This window comes from Triticum aestivum, chromosome 4B (genome assembly GCF_018294505.1).
Source record: "Triticum aestivum cultivar Chinese Spring chromosome 4B, IWGSC CS RefSeq v2.1, whole genome shotgun sequence".
Classification (NCBI taxonomy): domain Eukaryota; kingdom Viridiplantae; phylum Streptophyta; class Magnoliopsida; order Poales; family Poaceae; genus Triticum; species Triticum aestivum.
In genome coordinates, this window is record NC_057804.1 from 355,671,151 (window position 1) to 355,681,441 (window position 10,291).

Below are 10,291 nucleotides of genomic sequence, written 5' to 3' on the forward strand. Positions count from 1 at the left end.
CGAACAACCAGCCAACCAGACCAACAGGGATTGTTGGGTGTTCAAGCAGGGAGGCAAGTTAAGTGCCGAAACCATATACAAGGGGCTGCATAGCGATGACGAGGAGGAGCCCTGGCTGCCGAACAACAGAGGATAGAAGGGCTTCCCCCTGCAAGTGCTGACGGTGAACATGATATACGCAACCCATATCCCCAAAAGGGACCGGAAGCATGCTCTCAAGGACGTCTATGCGTTGGAGCCAGTCACCCCAAAGTTCAACCCATGGTCCTCCTGCCCCAATCACTTTTGATCGAAGGGACCACCCCACTAGTATTCGTCACGGTGGATTCGCCGCATTGGTCCTACACCCAATCATCGACGGATTTCACATCACTAGAGTCCTCATGGACGGCGGCAGCAGCCTGAACCTGCTTTATCAGGATACAGTGCGAAAAATGGGTATAGATGCCTCAAGGATTAAACCCACAAAGACAACATTTAAAGGTGTCATACCAGGTGTAGAAGCCAGCTGTACAGGCTCGATTACACTCGAAGTGGTCTTCGGATCCCCGGATAATTTCTGAAGCAAAGATTTAATCTTCGACATAGTCCCATTCCGCAGTGGCTATCACGCCCTGCTCGGACAAACCGTATTTGCAAAATTCAATGCGGTGCCGCACTACGCATATCTCAAGCTCAAGATGCCAGGCCCTCGCGGAGTCATCACGGTAAATGGAAACACCGAACGCTCTCTCCGAACGGAGGAGCACACGGCAGCCCTGGCGGCGGAAGTACAGAGTATCCTCTCAAGGCAATTCTCCAATCGAGGTGTTAAGCGTCCGGACAACGTCAAGCGAGCCCGAAGTAACCTACAACAAAGCCGGCTGGCACGTTCCGAGCAAGCATAGCAGTGCGGCCCCAACCCCAGCCCTAGCCAGATGGTGATATCGGTACCACGCGTACATAATTATGCTCTGGAAATACCATGGGCATAAGGGAAGGGGCACAACTACGGCACGCCCAGAATGAGGCTCAACCGCACTAAGGGGCTCCCTATTCCGCCGTTTCTTTTTTTATATACTTTCAGGACCCAACTATTCGGAAGGCCTGCCCAGCAATACACTCGCCAAACACACGATGCAACAACAAGGGAGAGAACAAGCCACGTCAAATGTCCAGGTGGTCTCTATAACGAGCGAAATACCTGTTTTACTTAATGTCCTACAGCTTGCCCCTGGAGGGGGATATGTCAAATAATCCCATCTCTTGTTTATTGCACTATTTGTATCGTTCTGCTTTCATAGCAGCCCTTTTTAATAAACAATACATAGCTCTTATCTATTATTGTATTCATCTATTTTTTATACAAATATGTTCAGTCATGACATTATGCAACCGTACACTTTGGTACGGCCAATACACCAGGGGCTTAAGCACCCCATAACATGGTGTGAGAAGACCGAACACTCTCAAGAGTGCGGCACCCGAAACTTATAGCACTATATGCATTGGCTATGAATCTATTCTTGGGTCAATAGTTGGGTTTGCCTGGCTCCCATGTTTTGGTACCTTACGTTCCGCAATGTTGGCTAAGGTAGCGCTTGGAGAAATACTATGATTGTGTCCCAGTTGAGCTGGGTTAACACCTCAGTAGAGAAAGCTAAAACTGACCGTCATGATAGTGCGAGAGACCGGTCGCTGTTCGCGAGGTTCTTCGAGTCCCTAAAGACTTATGCGCTTCGAGCGAGGAGCCGGTTTTATCTAGCCTAGGCGTGATAGCGCCCCGGACTTGGTCTTCCGAATACTAGGGGCTTCGCCGAAATTTAAAATTATAGAATTCTATGGTTAAGTGAGAGTGATAAAGCATTATAAGTCTGATGGCCTGGTTCGTTGTGCTGAGCGCCTCCCTAGATGGACCCAAGAATGGGAACAAGAGCGCTCAGGTTTATCCCGAACACCCTAGCACTCGTGGCATGGGGGTAGAAGCCGACAACTTGCATCTCTCAGATTTGATAAATGGCCGCACATAAGGTAATATTTTAAATTAACAAGCGTTGCTTAGTGCATATGAACAAAGTTTTCAGCGTACAGGATAACAGATGTGAGTCTACTCAAAAATCACGTCTTTGGAGCATTCACCCGCTATAAGACGGGCACCCTTCAGGACGCCCTTATAATACATCTCGGGCGTGCAATACTCCTTGCCAGGCGGTGGCGCGTTCGTCAATAGCTTCTCAGCGTCCAGCTTGCCCCAGTGCACTTTCGCACGGGTGAGGGCCCAACGGGCACCTTCAATACAGACGGAGCACTTGACGACTTCAATCCATGGACAAGCGTCCACCAGCCGCCGCACCAGACCGAAGTAACTCCTAGGCATGGCTTCTCTAGGCCACAGCCGAACTACGAGGCCCTTCACACTACTAGAAAAACCCCTACTAATGGCGCACCTAATATGGCTATTAATGGTGCATCTGCGGTGCGCCATTAACAGCACGCCATTAGTAATTTTTACTAATGGCGCACCACCTGGTGCGCCATTAGTATCTGGTATACTAATGGCGCACCGTGGGTGCGCCATTAGTATAGGCCAGGGTGCGCCATTAGTATGCCTCCCAGGGGCCATGTATACCTAGGTGCTTTGGCATACTAATGGCGCACCACCACTGGATGCGCCATTAGTAACCGCGGCATACTAATGGCGCACTACCCAGTGATGCGCCATTAGTATGCACTGTCATACTAATGGCGCACTGTCATGCGATGCGCCATTAGTATGAATATTAGGTTTTTTTTTATTTTTTTATTTTCTGTTTTTTGCACAGGTTACAAAATGGTTAATTTGACAAAATATAGACAGCACACATCAACAACAGATTCATCGAATACAATAGAAGATTAGTCTTTGAATACAATTCATCATATTAATCTCCGAATAAAATTCATCATATTAGTCTTCGAATTAAAAAGACCGAACAAAGATAGAACATTATATTACAAGTCTCGAGACCGCGAGTAGCGAGTTTGTCTTCACATTACAAGTCGATATCGATCATCTAAACTACCATCACATAGAAGAGAGCTGCGGTCATCACGATGAGCATCATCACGATGAAACTCGTCTTCATCCGGTTCCTCCAACGCTCCCTCCCCTCTCCCGCTAGATAGCGGGCGTATCTAGATTCGGCCTCGGCCCTAGTGGTGTACCCTTTGTAACTGTTACAGCTCAATCGGTGAACCTGTCTCCGACACTCCTCCCAGTCATCGTACACTCCGGGAACCTTACCCTTGTACACGACATACGTCGGCATCGCTATACACTAGCCAAACGAAACGTTAGTACCAATTCACAGACAATACATAAGCAATATATAAGTATGCAACAGAACGATCGGAAGAGAAAAGCAAGACATTAATAGCATCGATTACATCTAAGTTGAACGACTCTCGAAACCAAAGAGACATACTACAAGTTCATTAAAGTTTAATTTCAACTTGAGCCAATCGATGTTTCAGAACTAGACACAGCATCACTGCTTTCGACTCGACTCAAGGGACCGGAGTGTGGATGAAGCCGCCGTCTATCGTGGGAGTCATGAAATAACGGTCGTTGTCAGCCTGCATTTGTAGCATTGTGTCGATGTCACTGTTGGATGGTTGATTTCTGAGGTAGAACTGCCCCGAGGTACGAAGGACATCTTGATGGATGATTTCCGCAAACTCCGACTGGATGCGAAAGAATTCTTGTCAGAGGTCCGCGTCCTGGATTGCCGAGACGCTCGCGGCCCAATCTTTGAGTTTACTCGGTAGCAGAAGTTGATGATGGTCCCGTATGATCGCCTGCATGTGATGGATGGCGTAGTAGGCACCCTTCCGACCGCCAGGCGGCTTCTTGACGCAGCAGAACGTCGTATTGTGGGAGAACACGTGCTTGCCGTACTTACGAATAGGCCTGGTGAAGGTGCCTCCAGATTTGGCGTAGCCGGGGAGAACATCATCAAGAACCTTCTTGACATTTGTGTAGTCTACGTTCGACTGACGGTCCGGGTCGAAATACGTGGCCATGGAATATTTGGGGCTTAGGAGGATGAGCGTGCAACGTGTGTCACTGCAGAAAACACGGAATGTTAAAATAAAAACGATCGAAATGTAAGAATTCATATGTTACGGGCCGGTTGAGGGGAGGACTTACTCGGGAAAGTAAGGAACGAGGAAGTTATCCTTATCTTCGTTTGCCAGAATGACGCCTTCGAGGTAAGAACTCGCGACCTGCCGGTCCCCAGCGCTGCCCAAGATCTTGGCACGCATGTAGAAGGGGTTGACTATCACGATGTCCGGGGTCTTGTCGCGAATGATCCGCATCTCCATACTCAGCGAAAATAGCCGAACGAAGGTGTAGTGCAGCGGATGAAGGTTCAACATAGCGTGGATGTCATCAAAACGCAGGACGATCGTACGCCCGATGGAGTTATCCACAAAGCCCTTGCCCTCTGGCACCTTGGCCACGAAAACCGGGTATGCCACATCCTTCTCCCTGAGATGCCGCTTCTCCAAAGAAAGAACACTGTCATGCAGACTCCGCATAGCACCGGTTGCAGCATTGAGCATATTTGTCGGTAGCATCGCCCTACCCGCCACATGCACCCTCCTCGAGATATCCTGCGGTGAAGGTGGCCCGTCCTGAGCACGGATCGTACTCGGTGCCGGCTGGCTCGCACCCTTCTTAGTCTTTCTTTTGCGTGCCTTCTTCTTCTCCTGTAATGGGACCGAGTTCTGCTCACAAACCGCCTTCTTGAGTGTGTTGGGGCTGATCTTATTTCGCACCTCACCTATCTGAGGCTCGGTGAAGTCGGCAGCTGGAGGCGTCTCCTGAGAGCTGAACGTGAGACGGCGCCTGTTGCAACTTGGCTTCTCCTGTAATGGTACCAGCTAGATCGCACACGTCTTTGTTGGGTTTGGTTCTTGAGAAGGAGGCCCCATGAAGTCGCCATCGTACCCATGATCGGCAAAGTACTGATCGACGTTGCCAAATGTATCATCGTCGTCGTCGTCGTCGTTCTGATCCTGTGCCATATGCATGTTTGGATCCAGTGGCATAGGGATGTCCGGCACCGTTACGGCGGTCTTGCCATGGGGTCGACTTGGCGCCGGCACGACTGGCAGTGTTGTCTTTGGGGTGGTGTCCCCCGCCCCCAAACGAATCTGGCTCTTCGGCCAAAGTAGGGGCTAGCTCAGGCAGGCGCTGAGGGTCATCACGTCTTCACCGTCGGCCCCGACGGGTCGAATCGGAGGTAACAAGTCGTCGCAGCCTGGCAGCACCCGAACCAGTTGAACCCTAAACAAGTTGGGTGGCATCTGGGTATCGTGGAACAAGGGGTTGCCCGGTTGAACGATTTTGCCCTTGGCGACATCGACCAACTTGTTGTTCACGAAGTGGACGAGAGTGCACGGAACGTCGGCGGCGCCCTGCAAAAACATGTAGGGCATCAGGGATGCCCAGTCAAAGGCAAGGAGATGAAGTCCTCGGCCGAGAGAGGCTAAATTAGTTACCGTGATGATGGCGTCGAGCTCGGCTAATGTCGACGCACCGCCAACGGCGGGCATGCAGTTGACGGAGGTGCCGCGTGCTGCAGAGGTGCCGGCCGGCGTACACCCGGGTGCATTAAGCTCTCGTGCCGGCGTCGGAGACACCAATGTCGCCTCCTCCGGAGGCACCAATGGCCCCGCCATCGCATTATGCGAGTTGCTGGCCGTGAAGCTAGGAATCGGGGGCGGCCCCTGTTGGCCGCCCGCAATCCATGCACTCAACCCCGAGATCAAGGTAGGCACAAGGGCGGTGATCGTCGCTCCGAGTCGTCGTTCCACTTGCTCTTGGACAATCTCCGGAATATGCGCCACCTGTACCTTGAGTTCTTGAACCTCTCGCGCCTGGCTTTCCGAGCTGGTCTTTTTCTCCTTCCGCACACCAGCGGTATAGTATGACCCCCATTTTGTCGACAAGCCTCTGCCGGCCACACGACCAGCTGACGTCGGCTTACTGAGCTTATCCTTGTTCTTCATTACATTCAACCCCCTATTTAGAGTGGTGTCCCAAGGGTTGCTCTTAGTCGACCCCGCGCTACTGCTTTCAGTCGCCTGCGGAAGGAATGTGAACCATTTAGAAATTTGGCTTCATTAATTAGAATGCAACCATATGGAGCTAATTACGCGGGGGTGTATTCCTTACCAAAACAAGCTCAAGCTGCCTGGTCTTCGGATCCGTGGTAAGCTCCTTTGTTTTCGGGTCCTTCTTGTACCGGGCCCTGACAAAGTTCCTGGTCTGCTTGTCACCGTATTTATCGAAGAGGGGCGGTAGGCCTTGCTCGGCACGGTCCGCCTCCTCCTTGTCCCATATAGGCTCCGCCACTCTGTAACCGCCTGGACCGAGTGTGTGTTCCCCTATGTTCAGCTCCCGCATTTGTTTCCCCCACTCACTTGATTGGGAGCTTGCGGTGCTCGAGCAATTGATCTTGAAGTCGTTGTAGTCATCTTCAGTGATCGAAGGATTTTCCTCCTTGATCTTCTGATAACTCTCACCTTTCTCGATCATTCTCTTCACATTGCTTTTCCAAGTAGACAGGGCCTTGCTCATCTTCGTGAGGGCAGCATTGTTCACTTTATTCCCTTTGAGGCTTGTGTTTTCCAATTCAGCGGGGAACTTGTATCATTCGTGCAGCTTCGTGAAGAGGAGGTGGCGCAAATTCCCTCGGTCAGGATGCCTCAGGTTCTCGGTGTTGATCGAGACGGTGCTCCGAACAATGCACCCGAGCTGAAGCGAGTACCCCTTGACTATTCGTTCGGGCGCCGTTGGATTCCCGTTGGAGTCCACTTCAGTAACTTCCTCCTTGAGGGTGCGGAGCACGATCGGGCGCCGGTCCTTCCGTTGCCTCTTCGGTTGGCTGCCATCTATGCGTGCGCCGCCATCATCAGTGGTGGCATCCTCGGCGGTACCATCAGTGGTGGCATCAGTGTGGTCATCCTCGGCGGCACCATCCGTGGTCTCAGGATCGGTGGGGAAGGCGGCGGCCTCATATAAGTGAGGTTGTTCCTCCATCTCCTGGAACAGCTCCCAGAATGCCTTGCCGCCCGAACCCCCGGCCTCATCGTTGTGGGCCATGTTTCTCTCTAAATAGAAACAAAGTTTGGTCAAAAAGTTGGTTATTGTCAAGGAACAAGATCATGGTCTCATCATTTAGGGTTTGTCGACACCGAGGCATCCTAAAATCTAAGCTTTTATCATTGAGGGTTTTTCGACGCCGAGGCACCCTAAAAGCCTAACCTTTCATCATTTCGGTTCTTATCGACACCGAGGCACCCTAAAAGCCATGCATTAGTCACAAGTACGCCGGGGCACTTGATCCTACTTAATTAACTACTAAGATACCCCAGCCCATGCATTAGTCACAAGTACCCCATATGTCCTATTTTTAGCAAAGTCATGCTAAAATTCACGGAAAATTTCAGCATGACCTTTGCTGAAAATAGGACATATGGAGTACCCGAATTTGCCGGAACGGAAGTTAATCGACATTCCGGCAAACTCAAGGGCCTCTCGGGGTACCTGCAATATCATTATCCCAGGTGGACATGGATGCAATGTCACATGTCACATGGATCCCACACCCACAGGAGCTGGTGAAGCTTCATGTGTATTTCACGAAAACCAGCCTGACTAAAGAGCTTTATGTAGAAAACAAATCACTCCACCAGCTCACACAGGATCATCCCTCTAAGCAATTACTCAAAATGGGCACTAGCAGCAAACTGAACATTTTACAATCTGAGCTTTTTTTGTCATCTATGTGCTCATTTAACTTTGATCCAAATAGTATCAAAGTTCTTAGAAACAAGCAGCTCTGCTAACAAAGAACAGTAAAAATGGGGCTTGCCTTAAGATGGGAAGTAAAGTTGCAAAAACTATCACAAAGAACAGTAAAAATGGAACATAGCTCAGCATTTGTATTGATAGGAACAAACATAAAATCAAACCATGGGCATCTACTAGGTAGACCAACATAAAATTTTGACTGGAGTTACATAAGGGGAAATTGATGTGATGAATGGCAGTTAGGGAGCTGAGCTGATCATGTCCATGTATTCTAATTCTACAGTAAGATGGCATTGCTGTTGGTACCAATTTATTTGTTCACAAAGATACATTTTTGGTAATGCATAGACAACATCACCTTTTATTTATCATGGTTGGTTCTGTTCCATAATTATATCAGCCCAGAGTGTCTTATTAGATATCAGACTGAATTGTAATGCACCCATTCTAAAACTTCAAGTGAAAATAACCCTTGGTGTTTGATATGCATAACAATGAAAGATGTTGGTTCACATCTTTGACTAGAGTAACAGAGGCATAAAAGTAGAAATTACAGGTCAGAGGATCATGCTGATTAAGGTTCTGTTTTTATAGTGCATGTTCCAGGTAATTAGAGTATGTGGCACTGTCTTGTGTTGACTAACTCATAAATGATATTATCATCTTTACTCACCGTTATGTGTATCATGGCTGAAATTCCACCGTTATAATACATGCCTGCTTGGCTAATTAGCAAGTAAGTAACTCTTACATTATCAAAGCTTGCCAGTTTCTGAAATCAATTACTGACAGGGAATAGCACAGGCACACAGCAAACCTATAACTTAATGATGGTTATTAGGGAAGACAGGAAATGAGGATGGACAGAACCATATGTTTGGGAAATGCAAATAGAAGTAGTGCTATGAGAGTAATTTTTTTCAATTTTCATTGATGTTTCAAATTAGATCGGTGCACACAGCAAACATAACCAAGGATTGCTTTTAAAAAAACATAACCAAGAATCACCTTCCACGTGGCTTCTTCTCTTTAGCCTGGCTTCCTTCTGCAAAGTGGGCAAATACTTCTGTCTGCTGCAGTAGGTACTTCAGTCACCCTTTCCCTTCTTGTTCTGTGATCAAAACCACGATGAGAATGCAATACACACCAAAGAATATCATATACAAGAATTGCAGAAATTAAACAAGGTCAGACCCACACTATCTATTCTTTCTTCATGGCGGAATATCATATACAAGCACGAATTTTGTTCACATTTATATAGCAACAAATATTTATACACTCATATAGTAGCACTAAGTATATTGCACTTAGAAGAAGATTTGCTTTTACATCCCACCCAACTTAACAATCTAGTAGAGTTGTGATTTATTAATATTGTCTTTCCTTTGCAGGTTCATGTCAAGTCGATCGAGGATTTCGCGCAGCTGGGTTGTTTCGATGAGAACCAAGACAAGCAGCAGCCCACCAAAGCTTCTTCTACCCAGCAACAACCCACTAAACCCTTTTCTACCCAGCCGCAACCCGCTAAAGCTTCTTCCACCCAGCTACCGGCCAGAGGGCACCAAGGCCTCATCATTCACACATCTACCTCTGACCAGGACGGCAAACAGCGTACTGTGGCCAAGATCAACTTCCTCAGCCTCTCAGGTTTGTGTTGCATCAGTACTGACGACTAGGAATTGATCATGGAAGGCCAACAGAGCAGCTAAACTGCATTCACCAAGTTAGAAAGAATATATGCTTAAACAAGTGATCATGATAGCATCGTTTGTTACACTAAATACAAACAAAAAACCACCACAGTTCAAAGTTACAAACTGGGATTCAAACAAGGCAATACATACTCGAGCATTAATTACATCCAGAGACTAAAACATCGATCGATTGATCGATCGAGGAAAAAATGCAGAGCAAGTTGCCAGGAATTCAGAGGACTCTCCCTCCCTACCTACCTACCTCATATGCGGTAATTGCCTTTGGCTCCTAGGTGCATATGCACAATCTTCAGTACTAGCTACAGTAGAAGCTAACTGTTCCATGAAACAACCACATTATACTCACAGCCTTAGCTACAGGTTGGAATCAAATGCATCTCCAGGTTTGGACTACTGATTTCAATACAACACCACAAGCAAAGGACTGAAGGTGCAGCCACATTATTCCAGAATTAACTAGGATCCTCTTTCAATACAGTTATAGTAGCATCCTCTTCCTTATAGAATTAACCAGGGTAGCTTACCTTGGAGGAGCGGGCCGGGGTGGAGGAGGCGGTCGGAGAGGATAAGGATGCTGGGGAGTGGGGCGTGGGGAGGATGTCGGGGACGAGGTCCGGGTGGTGGTGGTGCTCCGGCGACGGTGGTGTGGACGGGGCGGCGTCCGGGCGGCGGGGTCGCGTCGAGGCGGCGAGGCAGCGTCGAGGTGGCGGGGCAGTGGCGTCGGGGCGGG